Genomic DNA, 15271 nt, shown 5'->3' with positions numbered 1-15271 from the left:
GTAAACTGCTCTCTGGTTGATGGGAATTGAATACAGGTATTCTGCAAGAGCATGTGGTCTTCACTGATGAGCCATCTCCATAGCCACTGGATCTGTATCTTCTGAACTTCTTGAGATTTGCCCTAATGATGGCCACATTGCAAGGATGGAAGCAGTCTTTAGCAAAAAAAAAAAAAATAGAAAGAAAGGAAAGAAAAAAAGGAAACTGAATGCAATAAATACAAAGAAGGAAACAACCCAAAGTGAAATGAGACAAGATGTGAAAAATGCAGTAACTCAAACAGACTGGGTAGGAGACTGAAGGTAGGGCTTGAAGACAGGGTAAAGGAGTTGAATGGTCAGTTGAAGAAAATGAAGAATGAAAATAGAGGTCTCATGGCTGAAATGATAAAAGATCATCCTGTGTGAGGTAACCCAGACATGCATGCTATGTGCTCTTATAAGTAGACAGAGCTGTGAAGTACAGGATAGCCATGATCCACAGAGCCAGAGAAAGGACGTACCAAGGAAGGATCAAGGTAGAAAAATGAATCTCACTGTGAAAATAGGCATCACCACCCGTAAGGTAGGTAGGGATGGACACATTAGGAATCAGGTTGGGGCAGAGAGATTACTAAGAATCCTGGAATCTTGGAATTGGGAAGGTGATACGACATGCATGAGCAAGAACCTGGAAACTCCCAGGAATCTAAAGGGTGCCCCTACTTAAGACTCTTAACAATAGGGGATACAGAGCCTGAAAATGCCCTCTTCTATAATTAGACAAGATTTCCAGTAGAGGGATAGGGATGTCGACCCAGGCACAAAATTAAAGGCCTACAATTTATCCTGCCTACAAGATGTGCTGGGGGTAAATGTAGTCCAGAAGTTGAGAGAATGGACAACCAATGACTGGTCCAGCATCGACCTATGCCATGAGAAGGTTCTCATCACTGACAATGCCAGGAATTCAGGCAAACAGAGACTAGATTATAGGAGTATGTGCTGATATTAAGGTGTGTTTCTCTAATTGGTTCTTGATTTGATCAATAAAGGAGGCTGGGTGTCAATTCCTGGGCAGAAGGGACAGATGTGACTTCTGGTTCCCAGGAACAGAGAAGAGAAAGAGACGAAGAGAAAGAAAAGAGACATTTTGACCAGACTGTGTGTGTTGGGGAGCAAGAAACAGTCACAAAAAACCGCAGGGAAGCTAGAACCAGCTGCCGCAGCCAAGTGAGGACAGCCAAAGGTGTCTTTGGAGGCTAGCTGATCCAACCTAGCTGATAAGTTTAGCACTGGAGATTCTGTGCTCAGCAATTGTGCTAGCCTGCAAGTTTCAAAGTAATAAAACTGTGCTTTTCATCCGAGGCCTGAAAGGTCTCAGGTGGTACTGGTAACTCAACCCCTTCAGGAGCAAAAGCAGGTAGTTTAGAGAAGCCTGGTCATTGATGGCTGCTTGGTAATGCTAAGCCAGGAAGAAGAAAAGGGAACTGCAATGGGCCAGAGAGAACTCAGCAGCTCTGGGGCAAATGTGTTCGCATGTGTTTTTAAAATTACATGCATCACTAGATAGCTCAGAGTCCTAGGAGGGAAGACAGGAAACAAAAGTCAATGAAATGATTTCTTTTTTTTTTTTTATTAACTTGAGTATTTCTTTTTTTTTTAGTTTATCATTTTTTTTATTAACTTGAGTATTTCTTATATACATTTCGAGTGTTATTCCCTTTCCCGGTTTCTGGGCAAACATCCCCCTCCCCCTCCCCTTCCTTATGGGTGTTCCCCTCCCAACCCTCCCCCCATTGCCGCCCTCCCCCCATAGACTAGTTCACTGGGGGTTCAGTCTTAGCAGGACCCAGGGCTTCCCCATCCACTGGTGCTCTTACTAGGATATTCATTGCTACCTATGGGGTCAGAGTCCAGGGTCAGTCCATGTATAGTCTTTAGGTAGTGGCTTAGTCCCTGGAAGCTCTGGTTGCTTGGCATTGTTGTACTTTTGGGGTCTCGAGCCCCTTCAAGCTCTTCCAGTTCTTTCTCTAATTCCTTCAATAGGCGACCAATTCTCAGTTCAGTGGTTTGCTGCTGGCATTCGCCTCTGTATTTGCTGTATTCTGGCTGTGTCTCTCAGGAGCGATCTACATCCGGCTCCTGTCGGTCTGCACTTCTTTGCTTCATCCATCTTGTCTAATTGGGTGGCTGTATATGTATGGGCCACATGTGGGGCAGGCTCTGAATGGGTGTTCCTTCAGTCTCTGTTTTAATCTTTGCCTCTCCCTTCCCTGCCAAGGGTATTCTTTTTCCTCATTTAAAGAAGGAGTGAAGCATTCACATTTTGATCATCCGTCTTGAGTTTCGTTTGTTCTAGGGATCTAGGGTAATTCAAGCATTTGGGCTAATAGCCACTTATCAATGAGTGCATACCATGTATGTCTTTCTGTGATTGGGTTAGCTCACTCAGGATGATATTTTCCAGTTCCAACCATTTGCCTACAAATTTCATAAACTCGTTGTTTTTGATAGCTGAGTAATATTCCATTGTGTAGATGTACCACATTTTCTGTATCCATTCCTCTGTTGAAGGGCATCTGGGTTCTTTCCATTTTCTGGCTATTATAAATAAGGCTGCGATGAACATAGTGGAGCACGTGTCTCTTTTATAAGTTGAGGCATCTTTTGGGTATATGCCCAAGAGAGGTATAGCTGGATCCTCAGGCAGTTCAATGTCCAATTTTCTGAGGAACCTCCAGACTGATTTCCAGAATGGTTTTACCAGTCTGCAATCCCACCAACAATGGAGGAGTGTTCCTCTTTCTCCACATCCTCGCCAGCATCTGCTGTCACCTGAGTTTTTGATCTTAGCCAATCGCACTGGTGTGAGGTGAAAACTCAGGTTTGTTTTGATTTGCATTTCCCTTATGACTAAAGATGTTGAACATTTCTTTAGGTGTTTCTCAGCCATTCGGCATTCCTCAGCTGTGAATTCTTTGTTTAGCTCTGAACGCCATTTTTTAATAGGGTTATTTGTTTCCCTGCGGTCTAACTTCTTGAGTTCTTTGTATATTTTGGATATAAGGCCACTATCTGTTGTAGGATTGGTAAAGATCTTTTCCCAATCTGTTGGTTGCCGTTTTGTCCTAACCACAGTGTCCTTTGACTTACAGAAGCTTTGCAGTTTTATGAGATCCCATTTGTCGATTCTTGATCTTAGAGCATAAGCCATTGGTGTTTTGTTCAGGAAATTGTTTCCAGTGCCCATGTGTTCCAGATGCTTCCCTAGTTTTTCTTCTATTAGTTTGAGTGTGTCTGGTTTGATGTGGAGGTCCTTGATCCACTTGGACTTAAGCTTTGTACAGGGTGATAAGCATGGATCGATCTGCATTCTTCTACATGTTGCCCTTCAGTTGAACCAGCACCATTTGCTGAAAATGCTATCTTTTTTCCATTGGATGGTTTTGGCTCCTTTGTCAAAAATCAAGTGACCTTAGGTGTGTGGGTTCATTTCTGGGTCTTCAATTCTATTCCATTGGTCTATCTGTCTGTCTCTGTACCAATACCATGCAGTTTTTATCACTATTGCTCTGTAATACTGCTTGAGTTCAGGGATAGTGATTCCCCCTGAAGTCCTTTTATTGTTGAGGATAGCTTTAGCTAGCCTGGGTTTTTTGTTATTCCAGATGAATTTGCAAACTGTTCTGTCTAACTATTTGAAGAATTGGATTGGTATTTTGATGGGGATTGCATTGAATCTGTAGATTGCTTTTGGTAAAATGGCCATTTTTACTATATTAATCCTGCCAATCCAGGAGCATGGGAGATCTTTCCATCTTCTGAGGTCTTCTTCAATTTCTTTCCTCAGTGTCTTGAAGTTCTTATTGTACAGATCTTTTACTTGCTTGGTTAAAGTCACACCGAGGTACTTTATATTATTTGGGTCTATTATGAAGGGTGTCGTTTCCCTAATTTCTTTCTCGGCTTGTTTCTCTTTTGTATAGAGGAAGGCAACTGATTTATTTGAGTTAATTTTATACCCAGCCACTTTGCTGAAGTTGTTTATCAGCTTTAGTAGTTCTCTGGTGGAACTTTTGGGATCACTTAAATATACTATCATGTCATCTGCAAATAGTGATATTTTGACCTCTTCTTTTCCGATCTGTATCCCTTTGATCTCCTTTTGTTGTCTGATTGCTCTGGCTAGAACTTCAAGAACTATATTGAATAAGTAGGGAGAGAGTGGGCAGCCTTGTCTAGTCCCTGATTTTAGTGGGATTGCTTCAAGTTTCTCTCCATTTAGTTTAATGTTAGCAACTGGTTTGCTGTATATGGATTCTACTATGTTTAGGTATGGGCCTTGAATTCTTATTCTTTCCAGGACTTTTATCATGAAGGGGTGTTGAATTTTGTCAAATGCTTTCTCAGCATCTAATGAAATGATCATGTGGTGCTGTTCTTTCAGTTTGTTTATATAATGATCACGTTGATGGTTTTCCGTATATTAAACCATCCCTGCATGCCTGGGATGAAGCCTACTTGATCATGGTGGATGATTGTTTTGATGTGCTCTTGAATTCGGTTTGCCAGAATTTTATTGAGTATTTTTGCGTCGATATTCATAAGGGAAATTGGTCTGAAGTTCTCTTTCTTTGTTGTGTCTTTGTGTGGTTTAGGTATAAGAGTAATTGTGGCTTCGTAGAAGGAATTCGGTAGGGCTCCATCTGTTTCAATTTTGTGGAATAGTTTGGATAATATTGGTATGAGGTCTTCTATGAAGGTTTGATAGAATTCTGCACTAAACCCGTCTGGACCTGGACTCTTTTTGGTTGGGAGACCTTTAATGACTGCTTCTATTTCCTTAGTAGTTATGGGGTTGTTTAACTGGTTTATCTGTTCCTGATTTAACTTCGATACCTGGTATCTGTCTAGGAAATTATCCATTTCCTGAAGATTTTCAAATTTTGTTGAATATAGGTTTTTATAGTAAGATCTGATGATTTTTTGAATTTCCTGTGAATCTGTAGTTATGTCTCCCTTTTCATTTCTGATTTTGTTAATTTGGACGCACTCTCTGTGTTCTCTCGTTAGTCTGGCTAAGGGTTTATCTATCTTGTTAATTTTCTCAAAGAACCAACTTTTGGTTCTGTTGATTCTTTCTATGGTCCTTTTTGTTTCTACTTGGTTGATTTCAGTTCTGAGTTTGATTATTTCCTGCCTTCTACTCCTCCTGGGTGTATTTGCTTCTTTTTGTTCTAGAGCTTTTAGGTGTGCTGTCAAGCTGCTGACATATGCTCTTTCCTGTTTCTTTCTGCAGGCACTCAGCGCTATGAGTTTTCCTCTTAGCACAGCTTTCATTGTGTCCCATAAGTTTGAGTATGTTGTATCTTCATTTTCATTAAATTCTAAAATGTTTTTAATTTCTTTCTTTATTTCTTCCTTGACCAGGTTATCATTGAGTAGAGCATTGTTCAATTTCCACGTATATGTGGGCATTCTTCCCTTATTGTTATTGAAGACCAGTTTTAGGCCGTGGTGGTCCGAGAGCACGCATGGGATTATTTCTATCTTTCTGTACCTGTTGAGGCCCGTTTTTTGACCAATTATATGGTCAATAATGGAGAAAGTACCATGAGGAGCTGAGAAGAAGGTATATCCTTTTGCTTTAGGATAGAATGTTCTATAAATATCCGTTAAGTCCATTTGGCTCATGACTTCTCTTAGTCTGTCGACATCACTGTTTAATTTCTGTTTCCATGATCTGTTCATTGATGAGAGTGGGGTGTTGAAATCTCCCACTATTATTGTGTGAGTAGCAATGTGTGTTTTGAGCTTTAGTAAGGTTTCTTTTACGTATGTAGGTGCCCTTGTATTTGGGGCATAGATATTTAGGATTGAGAGTTCATCTTGGTGGATTTTTCCTTTGATGAATATGAAGTGTCCTTCCTTATCTTTTTTGATGACTTTTAGTTGGAAATGATTTTATTTGATATTAGAATGGCTCTTCCAGCTTGCTTCTTTTGACAATTTGCTTGGAAAGTTGTTTTCCAGCCTTTCACTCTGAGGTAGTGTCTGTCTTTGTCTCTGAGGTGTGTTTCCTGTAGGCAGAAGAATGCAGGGTCCTCGTTGCGTATCCAGTTTGTTAATCTATGTCTTTTTATTGGGGAGTTGAGGCCATTGATATTGAGAGATATTAAGGAATAGTGATTATTGTTTCCCTTTATATTCATATTTGGATGTGAGGTTATGTTTGTGTGCTTTCATTCTCTTTGTTTTGTTGCCAAGACGATTAGTTTCTTGCTTCTTCTAGGGTATAGCTTGCCTCCTTATGTTGGGCTTTACCATTTATTATCCTTTGTAGTGCTGGATTTGTAGAAAGATATTGTGTAAATTTGGTTTTGTCATGGAATATCTTGGTTTCTCCATCAATGTTAATTGAGAGTTTTGCTGTATACAGTAACCTGGGCTGGCATTTGTGTTCTCTTAGGGTCTGTATGACATCAGTCCAGGATCTTCTGGCCTTCATAGTTTCTGGCGAGAGGTCTGGTGTGATTCTGATAGGTCTCCCTTTATATGTTACTTGACCTTTTTCCCTTACTGCTTTTAATATTCTTTCTTTATTTTGTGCGTTTGGTGTTTTGACAATTATGTGACGGGAGGTATTTCTTTTCTGGTCCAATCTATTTGGAGTTCTGTAGGCTTCTTGTATGTCTATGGGTATCTCTTTTTTTTAGGTTAGGGAAGTTTTCTTCTATGATTTTGTTGAAGATATTTACTGGTCCTTTGAGCTGGGAGTCTTCACTCTCTTCTATACCTATTATCCTTAGGTTTGATCTTCTCATTGAGTCCTGGATTTCCTGTATGTTTTGGACCAGTAGCTTTTTCCGCTTTACATTATCTTTGACAGTTGAGTCAATATTTCTATGGAATCTTCTGCTCCTGAGATTCTCTCTTCCATCTCTTGTATTCTGTTGGTGACGCTTGTATCTACAGCTCCTTGTCTCTTCTTTTGGTTTTCTATATCCAGGGTTGTTTCCATGTGTTCTTTCTTTATTGCTTCTATTTCCATTTTTAATTCCTTCAACTGTTTGATTTGTTTTCCTGGAATTCTTTCAGGGATTTTTGCGATTCCTCTCTGTAGGCTTCTACTTGTTTATTAATGTTTTCCTGTGCTTCCCTAAGTGTGTTCATGTCTTTCTTGAAGTCCTCCAGCATCATGATCAAATATGATTTTGAAACTAGATCTTGCTTTTCTGGTGTGTTTGGATATTCCATGTTTGTTTTGGTGGGAGAATTGGGCTCCGATGATGGCATGTAGTCTTGGTTTCTGTTGCTTGGGTTCCTGCGCTTGCCTCTCGCCATCAGATTATCTCTAGTGTTACTTTGTTCTGCTATTTCTGACAGTGGCTAGACTGTCCTATAAGCCTGTGTGTCAGGAGTGCTGTAAACCTGTTTTCCTCTCTTTCAGTCAGTTATGGGGACAGAGTGTTCTGCTTTCGGGCGTGTAGTTTTTCCTCTCTACAGGTCTTCAGCTGTTCCTGTGGGCCTGTGTCTTGAGTTCACCAGGCAGCTTTCTTGCAGCAGAAAATTTGGTCTTACCTGTGGTCCTGAGGCTCAAGTTCGCTCGTGGGGTGCTGCCCAGGGGCTCTCTGTAGCGGCAGCAACCAGGAAGACCTGTGCCGCCCCTTCCGGGAGCTTCAGTGCACCAGGGTTCCAGATGGTCTTTGGCTTTTTCCTCTGGCGTCCGAGATGTGTGTGCAGGGAGCAGTCTCTTCTGGTTTCCCAGGCTTGTCTGCCTCTCTGAAGGTTTAGCTCTCCCTCCCACGGGATTTGGGTGCAGAGAACTGTTTATCTGGTCTGTTTCTTTCAGGTTCCGGCGGTGTCTCAGGCAGGTGTCCTGCCGCTCCTGGGCCCTCCCCCACGGGAGCCCAGAGGCCTTATACAGTTTCCTCTTGGGCCAGGGATGTGGGCAGGGGTGAGCAGTGTTGGTGGTCTCTTCCGCTCTGCAGCCTCAGGAGTGCCCACCTGACCAGGCGGTTGGGTCTCTCTCTCACCGGGTCTGGGAGCAGAGAGCTGCTGCGGGCCTGGATCCTTGGGTGTGGGACTTCCGGTAAACACAGAACGTGCTGGGTCCTAGAGAAATTCTGCTTCCGTGTGTCCCAAGCTCACCAGGCAGCTTTCTTGCAGCAGAAAATTTGGTCTTACCTGTGGTCCCGAGGCTCAGGTTCGCTCGTGGGGTGCTGCCCAGGGGCTCTCTCGAGTATTTCTTATATACATTTCAAGTGTTATTCCCTTTCCCGGTTTCCGGGCAAACATCCCCCTCCCCCCTCCCCTTCCTTATGGGTGTTCCCCTCCCAACCCTCCCCCCATTGCCGCCCTCCCCCCATAGACTAGTTCACTGGGGGTTCAGTCTTAGCAGGACCCAGGGCTTCCCCTTCCACTGGTGCTCTTACTAGGATATTCATTGCTACCTATGGGGTCAGAGTCCAGGGTCAGTCCATGTATAGTCTTTAGGTAGTGGCTTAGTCCCTGGAAGCTCTGGTTGCTTGGCATTGTTGTACTTTTGGGGTCTCGAGCCCCTTCAAGCTCTTCCAGTTCTTTCTCTGATTCCTTCAAATGATTTCTAATGATACTCTACTTGTCCAATTGTCATCAGAGAGACTTTACCTAGCAACTAATGGAAACAGATAAAGAGACTCACAGCAATTAGACGGAGGTTTGAAAATTCTGTAGTCGATGGGGAAGAAGGATTGTAGAAGTCAGAATTTCCAATCATGAATCTTGCACCACCCCTGTCAGCTGCAGATTTAAATTCATTTTCTTCCTGCTAGACCTTTCTCATGTTTTTCTCCACAGCTGATCCTATCTCTTTATTTGCCTCCACCACATCTCCCAATTAACTCTCTCCTTCTCTGAGCCTCCTATGACAATTTTTTTCTCCTTCTAATTGAGACTCAAGTATCTTCCTTGGGCCTATTTTCTCATTTAATTACTTTGGGTCTCTGAGGTGTATCATGGTTATCATTTGCCTTATGCCTAATACCTACCTCTGAGTGAGTATACCATGCATATCCTTCTGTGTTTAGGTTAATTCCCTCAGGATATTTTCTAGTTCCATCCAATTGCCTGTAAAATCCATGATGTCCTTGTTTATAATAGATGAATAGGGTTCAATTTTGTAAATAAACCTTATTTTCAGTATCCATTCTCTGGTTAAAGGTTATATGGATTGTTTCCATTTACTGGAAACTAGGAATAAAGCTGCTTTGAGCATAGTGGAGCATGTCTTCTTGTGGTGTGGTGGAGCTTGTTTTTGGTATGTATCCAAGAGTGGTATAGTGATCTTCAGTTTGAAATGTAAGTGAAGAAAATATCCAATAAGAAAGAAAACTATTTCTAGTCTTCTGAGGAACTGCTGGATTTATTTTCAGAATGCTTATACCAGTTTGCAATGTCACAAGCAACAGAGGAGCATTCTTCTTTCTCCTCATCCTCACCAGCATATGCTGTCCATTGAATTTTTTATATTAATCAGCATGACTGGTGACATCTCACGGTTGGATATACAGTATTCCCTGGGTGGTTTTCCTGCATGTGTTCAATCCCAGCACTTGGGAGACAGAAGAAAACAGATATCTGAGTTCAATTCCAACCTGATTTTCAGAGCCAATTTCAGGACAGCCAAAGCTATGAAACAAAGCAAAAAATCAATGGTACATGCAGAGACTAACTTTTGTCTCAGATGCAGAAAATAAGCAATGTATGTGGCACAGCTCTTTAACCCTTAAACAAATCAGTTACACCATCACATCTATGGAGTTGGAACAGTGAGGAAGACGAGATGGGAAAAATTAAGAAGGGAAGAAAGAGAAGAACTATCTAGTGCCATTCTCCAAATTCCTTACAACTATTTTAATCAGTAAACAAGAGGAACAATAATTATAAGATCTGACCTCAATGAAGACAAGTTCTAGCTGCAATTAGCCTGGAAACGGGAGGCAGACTGACAGAGGCACCACCGTTTACTTCACAACTGTATTTGTCGATAGATTTTTAGGAGCAAAGGAATTGCCGTCTTTATTATGTCGACTCTGCTGAGTCCACAAGGCTTCAACACCTAGCTTCCAACCATAGCCCCACAGATGACCCTTATTAACACTGATAAATCACAGAACAAAATGAATGGAAATGAACATGTCACAGAGAAGGGGGATGGTAAAGGACACATACATATAAATAGATAGATACATAGATAGAACTGGAGAATTGGAAGAATAGTGCAGGATTGTAGGGAGTTGGGGATGAGAGTGTGTACAAATCAAGACTTATCAAAAAGAAAATAACAATAAAATAAAATCACCATATTAATTTGTATTGTATTGGGTTTGGAATCAGTTAATACTAGCTTCATGAAGTCTAGTGGCATGACTGTGTGTGTGTGTTTGTGTGTGTGTCTGTGTGTGTGTGTGTATTGTAGTGCATTCATTACTGCTTTAGTGTTATTGTTGTAATTATCTGTTCACTAATTTCATGTTGGTGTAATTTTTGACTTTTTGGATGGTATGAATCAGGTATTTTTCCCTTCCTTTTAGAGTTTACAATATAGTTGCCTAGAGGTCTTTAAAGTCAAGGAAACAGTTCTGCTTATACACACATGTATACTGGGTAGGCTTTGCAGTTACCTTGGTTATTTCCCAAATCATTTCACCAAAGTCCTGCATACATAGCTATCAGAGAGATGCAGATTAAATATTCTCTAAATTTCTATCTCACCCCAGTCATAATGGCTATCCTCAAGGTAAATGACAAATGTTGGCATGAATGTGAGGAAAAGAACTTTATTATACACTTCTTTTGGGAGCATAAACTAGAGCAGCCGGTTTTGAAAACAGTATAAATTTTCCTGAAAAAAATAAGAACTGGAAATATGGCTAGCATATATACTACACTCTTTAGCCATTTTTCATAGATGATCTCCTGATTTTCCCTACAATTCTCTGTGTACACCAATGCATACCATCATATTCTGCAGGAAAAAAAAAGACTTCAGAAATTTTTTAGACATCCTAGGTAAAAAAAATATTTTTTGATTATTATGAGAAACATATTTCTCTGGTGTGTTCTAGGGTTCAAACTGTGCTATAATGATAATCACAGGTTAAAGGTCCTCTCAACTAAGCAAGGAGGTGAGAGCACTGAAACACAAACCCAGAGCTAACGATCTGTCTTTGAAAGCACAGGGTTCTGATCCCATTGACATCTTTCAAATAACAGTGCTATTTCTTTCACATTGTTGTAAGTATTTTTTGTTTTTTGAGTATGCAAAAAACGTATCATCAACAAATAGATTCTGCATATGTGCATAGATTAAACATAGCAATGATTAGCCTTGTGTCTTTGATTACTAATTTAAGGAAAGACATGAAAGCATTTCCCTTGGGGTCATTGAACTAAGAATGTCCAGTTGGGAATTCTCCAATTCATGGTCTCTATGTCCTGTTATGGAAAGAGGACACAGACAAACACACACACAGAGAGACAGAAAAGGACAGATTCATAAGACAGCCTTTAGGCCATCACAAATGGAGTCTCACACCAACAGACAGAGCACAGCAAACACAGGAAGCATGAAAGAGAATATAATGTGGACTCTGTTTTGGTTAAATGACTATAAGGGGAGGTGATTTTAGTTTTTCCTTGACACTGATGCATTTTTGGTGACTTGGAGTTCAGTACTGATGCATTCAATCTGATTGCATATACACATACTTACGCAACAGCACTTAATGAATAAACAGAACAAGAAGGGCTATATGGCAAGTTTTACAGGAAGGTAAGGAAAGGGAGAAATTATTTAAGTATATTATAATCACAAAATATAAAAAATAATTAGTTAAAAAGAAACAAAGAGAAATTGCTGCCCAGAATCTTTTCTGAAAACAGTTTAAATAATAATTGATGAAATTAGCACATTTGTTCATTTATAAATTACATATATTTTAATTATATAAAGGCATAATTATTATTAAAAATGATCTCTGCAAATAGTCAAAAAAAGCAGAGCAAAAACAGTTTAGAAATTTTTTTCATTTTTTTATTGAATATTTTCCTTATCTACATTATCCCCCTTACTGTTTTCCCCTCCAGAAAACTGTATTCCTTCTCCCCACACCCTACCTCCATATGGGTGCTCCCTGAACTGCCAATCAACTTCCTCTTTCATCCCTGCCCTGACATTCACCAACAGTGCAGCATTGAGTCTTCACAGGAGCAAGGGCCTCTACCCCCATTGATGCCCAACTGGGCCATCCTCTGCTGCATATGCAGCTGGAGTCATGTGTATATCCATGTGTAATTCTCTGGATGGTGCTTTAGTCACAGGGAGCTCTGGTTGGTTGGTATTGTTGTTCTTATGGGTTGCCATCCCCTTCAACTCCTTCAATCCTTGCTCTAACTCCTCCAAAATGGTCCTTGTTTTCAGTTTAATGGTTGGTGCTAGCATTCACCTCTGTATTTGTCTTGCTCTGGTAATGCCTTTCAGGAGAAAGCTATATCTGACTCCTGTCAGCATGCACTTCTTGGAATCAACAACACTGTCTGAGTTTGGTGATTGTATGTAAATGTGATGGATCCACAGATGGGGAAGGCTCTGAATGTTCGTTCCTTCAGACTCTACCCAAACTTTGTCTCCATATCTCCTCCTACGAATATATTTTCCCAATTTTAGGGAAAACTGAAGCATTCACACTTAAGTAGTCCTTCTTATTGAGTTTCATGTGGTCTATGAATTTTCTCTGGGGTACTTGTAGCTTTTGGGCTAATATCCACTTTTCAGTGAATGGATACTATGTGTTTTTTGTTGTTGTTGTTGTTGTTGTTGTTTTGTTTTGTTTTGTTTTTTTGTGATTGGGTTTCCTTATTCAGGATGATACTTTCTAGTCCCTGCTTATGAATTTCATGAAGCCATTGTTTTTGATAGCTCTGTAATGCTCTACTGTGTAAATGTATCACATTTTCCGTTCCTTTTCTCTGTTGAAGGACATCTGGGTTACTTCCAGCTTCTGTGTATTATGAATAAGTCTGCTATGAATATAGTGGAGCATACATTCTTTTTATATGTTGGCGCATCATTTGGGCATATGATCAGGTGTGGTGTAGCTGGGTTCCCAGGTAATACTATGTCAGGTTTCTGAAGAACCTCCAGATTGATTTCCAGAGTGGTTGTACCAGTTTGCAATCCCACCAACAGTGGACGAATGTTCTTTCTCCATATCCTCGCCAGGATTCGTTGTCACCTGTGTTATTTTATCTTCACCATTCTCACTGGTGTGAGGTGGAATCTGAGGGTACTTGTGATTTGCATTTTTCTATAACTAAGGATGTTGAACATTTCTTTAGGTATTTCTCAGCCATTAGATATTCCTCAGCTGAGAATTCTTTGTTTAGCTCTGTACCCCATTTTTCATAGTGTTATTTGACTATCTATAGTGTAACTTCTTGAGTTCTTTTCATATATTGGATATTAGCCCTTTATCAGATTTCAATTGGCAAGACTTATTGCCAATTTTCCTTACAGAAGCTTTGCAATTTTATGAAGTCTCATTTGGCCTTTCTTGATCTTAGAGCAGAAGCCATTGACGTTCTGTTCTGGAAATTTTCCCCAGTGACAATGTGTTTGAGACTCTGATCCATTTTTTTTCTCTATTAGTTTGAGTATATCTGATTTATGTGGAGGTCTGTAATCCATTTTGTCTTGAACTTGTACAGAGCAATAAGCATGGATCAATTTGCATTATTTTACATGATGATCTCCTGTTGAACCGGCACTATTTGTTGAAACTGCTATCTTTTATCCATTGGATGGTTTTAGCTACTTTTTCAAAGATCAGATGATGATACGTGTGTAGGTTTATTTCTGAGTCTTCAATTCTATTCCAATGATGTATCTTCCTTTCTCTGTACCAATACCATACAGGTTTTATCACCATAATTTTGCAATACAACTTGAGGTCAGGGATAGTGATTCCCCTAGAAGTTCTTTTATTGTTGAGGATACTTTTCAGTATCCTGGGTTTTTTGCTAATCCAAATGAATTTGCAAATTACTATTTCTAATAACTCCATGAAGAATTGAGTTGGAATTTATTGGGGATTGCATTGATTCTGTAAATTGCTTTTTGGCAAGATGGCAATTTTACACTATTAATCCTGCTAATCGATTAGCATGGGAGATCTTTCCACCTTTTCAGATCTTCCTCACTCCTTTTTTCAGAGACCTGAAGTCCTTGTCACACAGATTGTTCACTTGCCTTGTTAGAGTCACACAGAAGAATTTATGTTATTTGTGTCTAATTTGAAGGGTGTCAATTCCCTAGTTTCTTTCACAGCCTGTTTATCCTTGGAGGAGAAAAGAACTACTTATTCGTTTGAGTTAATTTTACTTTGCTGAAGTTGTTTTTCAGCTGTAGGAGTTCTGTGGTATAACTTTTAGGATCACTTAAGTATATTATCCTTTCATATGCAAATAATAATATTTTGACATCTTCCTTTCCAATTTGTACCCTTTTGACTTCCTTTGGTTGTCTAATTGCTCTAGCTAGAACTAGTTAGGGGGAGAGTGAGCAGAATTGCGTACCCCTGACGTTAGTGGAATTGCTTCAATTTTCTCTCCATTTACTTTGATGTTGGCTACTTTTTTATACATTGCTTTTACTATGTTTAGGTATGGGCCTTGAATTCCTGATCTCTCTTTTTTTCCAGCATTGTGGCCACAGATGTGCACAATCATGCCTACTTTTTGCACAGGTTCTGGGGAACTTAATTCAAAGTATCATGTCTGTGCAGCAAGCACTTTATAAACAGAGTGATTTCCAGGACCCACAAATTGTATCTGTCTTCTTCAACTTTCTTTTTTTAAAAAATATTGATAATTCATTGTCATGATCAAACTATTTATACTATATTGTTAATTTGATTAAAACTCACACTTGCTTTTTTATCTTTTCTTTTTCTTTTATTAGAATTTTTTAATTCAATTAGAAGGTATATTATTTTGTGTTAAGATGAAATGTTCTATAGATATCTCTCAAATGCATTTGGTGCATAACTTCTGTTAGTTTCACTGTTTCTTGTTTAGTTTCTATTTCCATGATCTGTCCATTGAAAAGAGTGTGTTGTTGTAGTCTCGATTATTATGTGAGGTCCAATGTGTACTTTCAGCTTCAGTAAAGTTTCTTTTATGAATGTGGTTACCATTGCATTTAAAAATAGATGTTTAGAATTGAGAGTTTATTTTGGTAGATTTATTT

Source organism: Rattus norvegicus, chromosome 1 (genome assembly GCF_036323735.1).
Source record: "Rattus norvegicus strain BN/NHsdMcwi chromosome 1, GRCr8, whole genome shotgun sequence".
Taxonomy (NCBI): Eukaryota; Metazoa; Chordata; class Mammalia; order Rodentia; family Muridae; genus Rattus; species Rattus norvegicus.
This window is presented reverse-complemented; position numbering follows the sequence as displayed.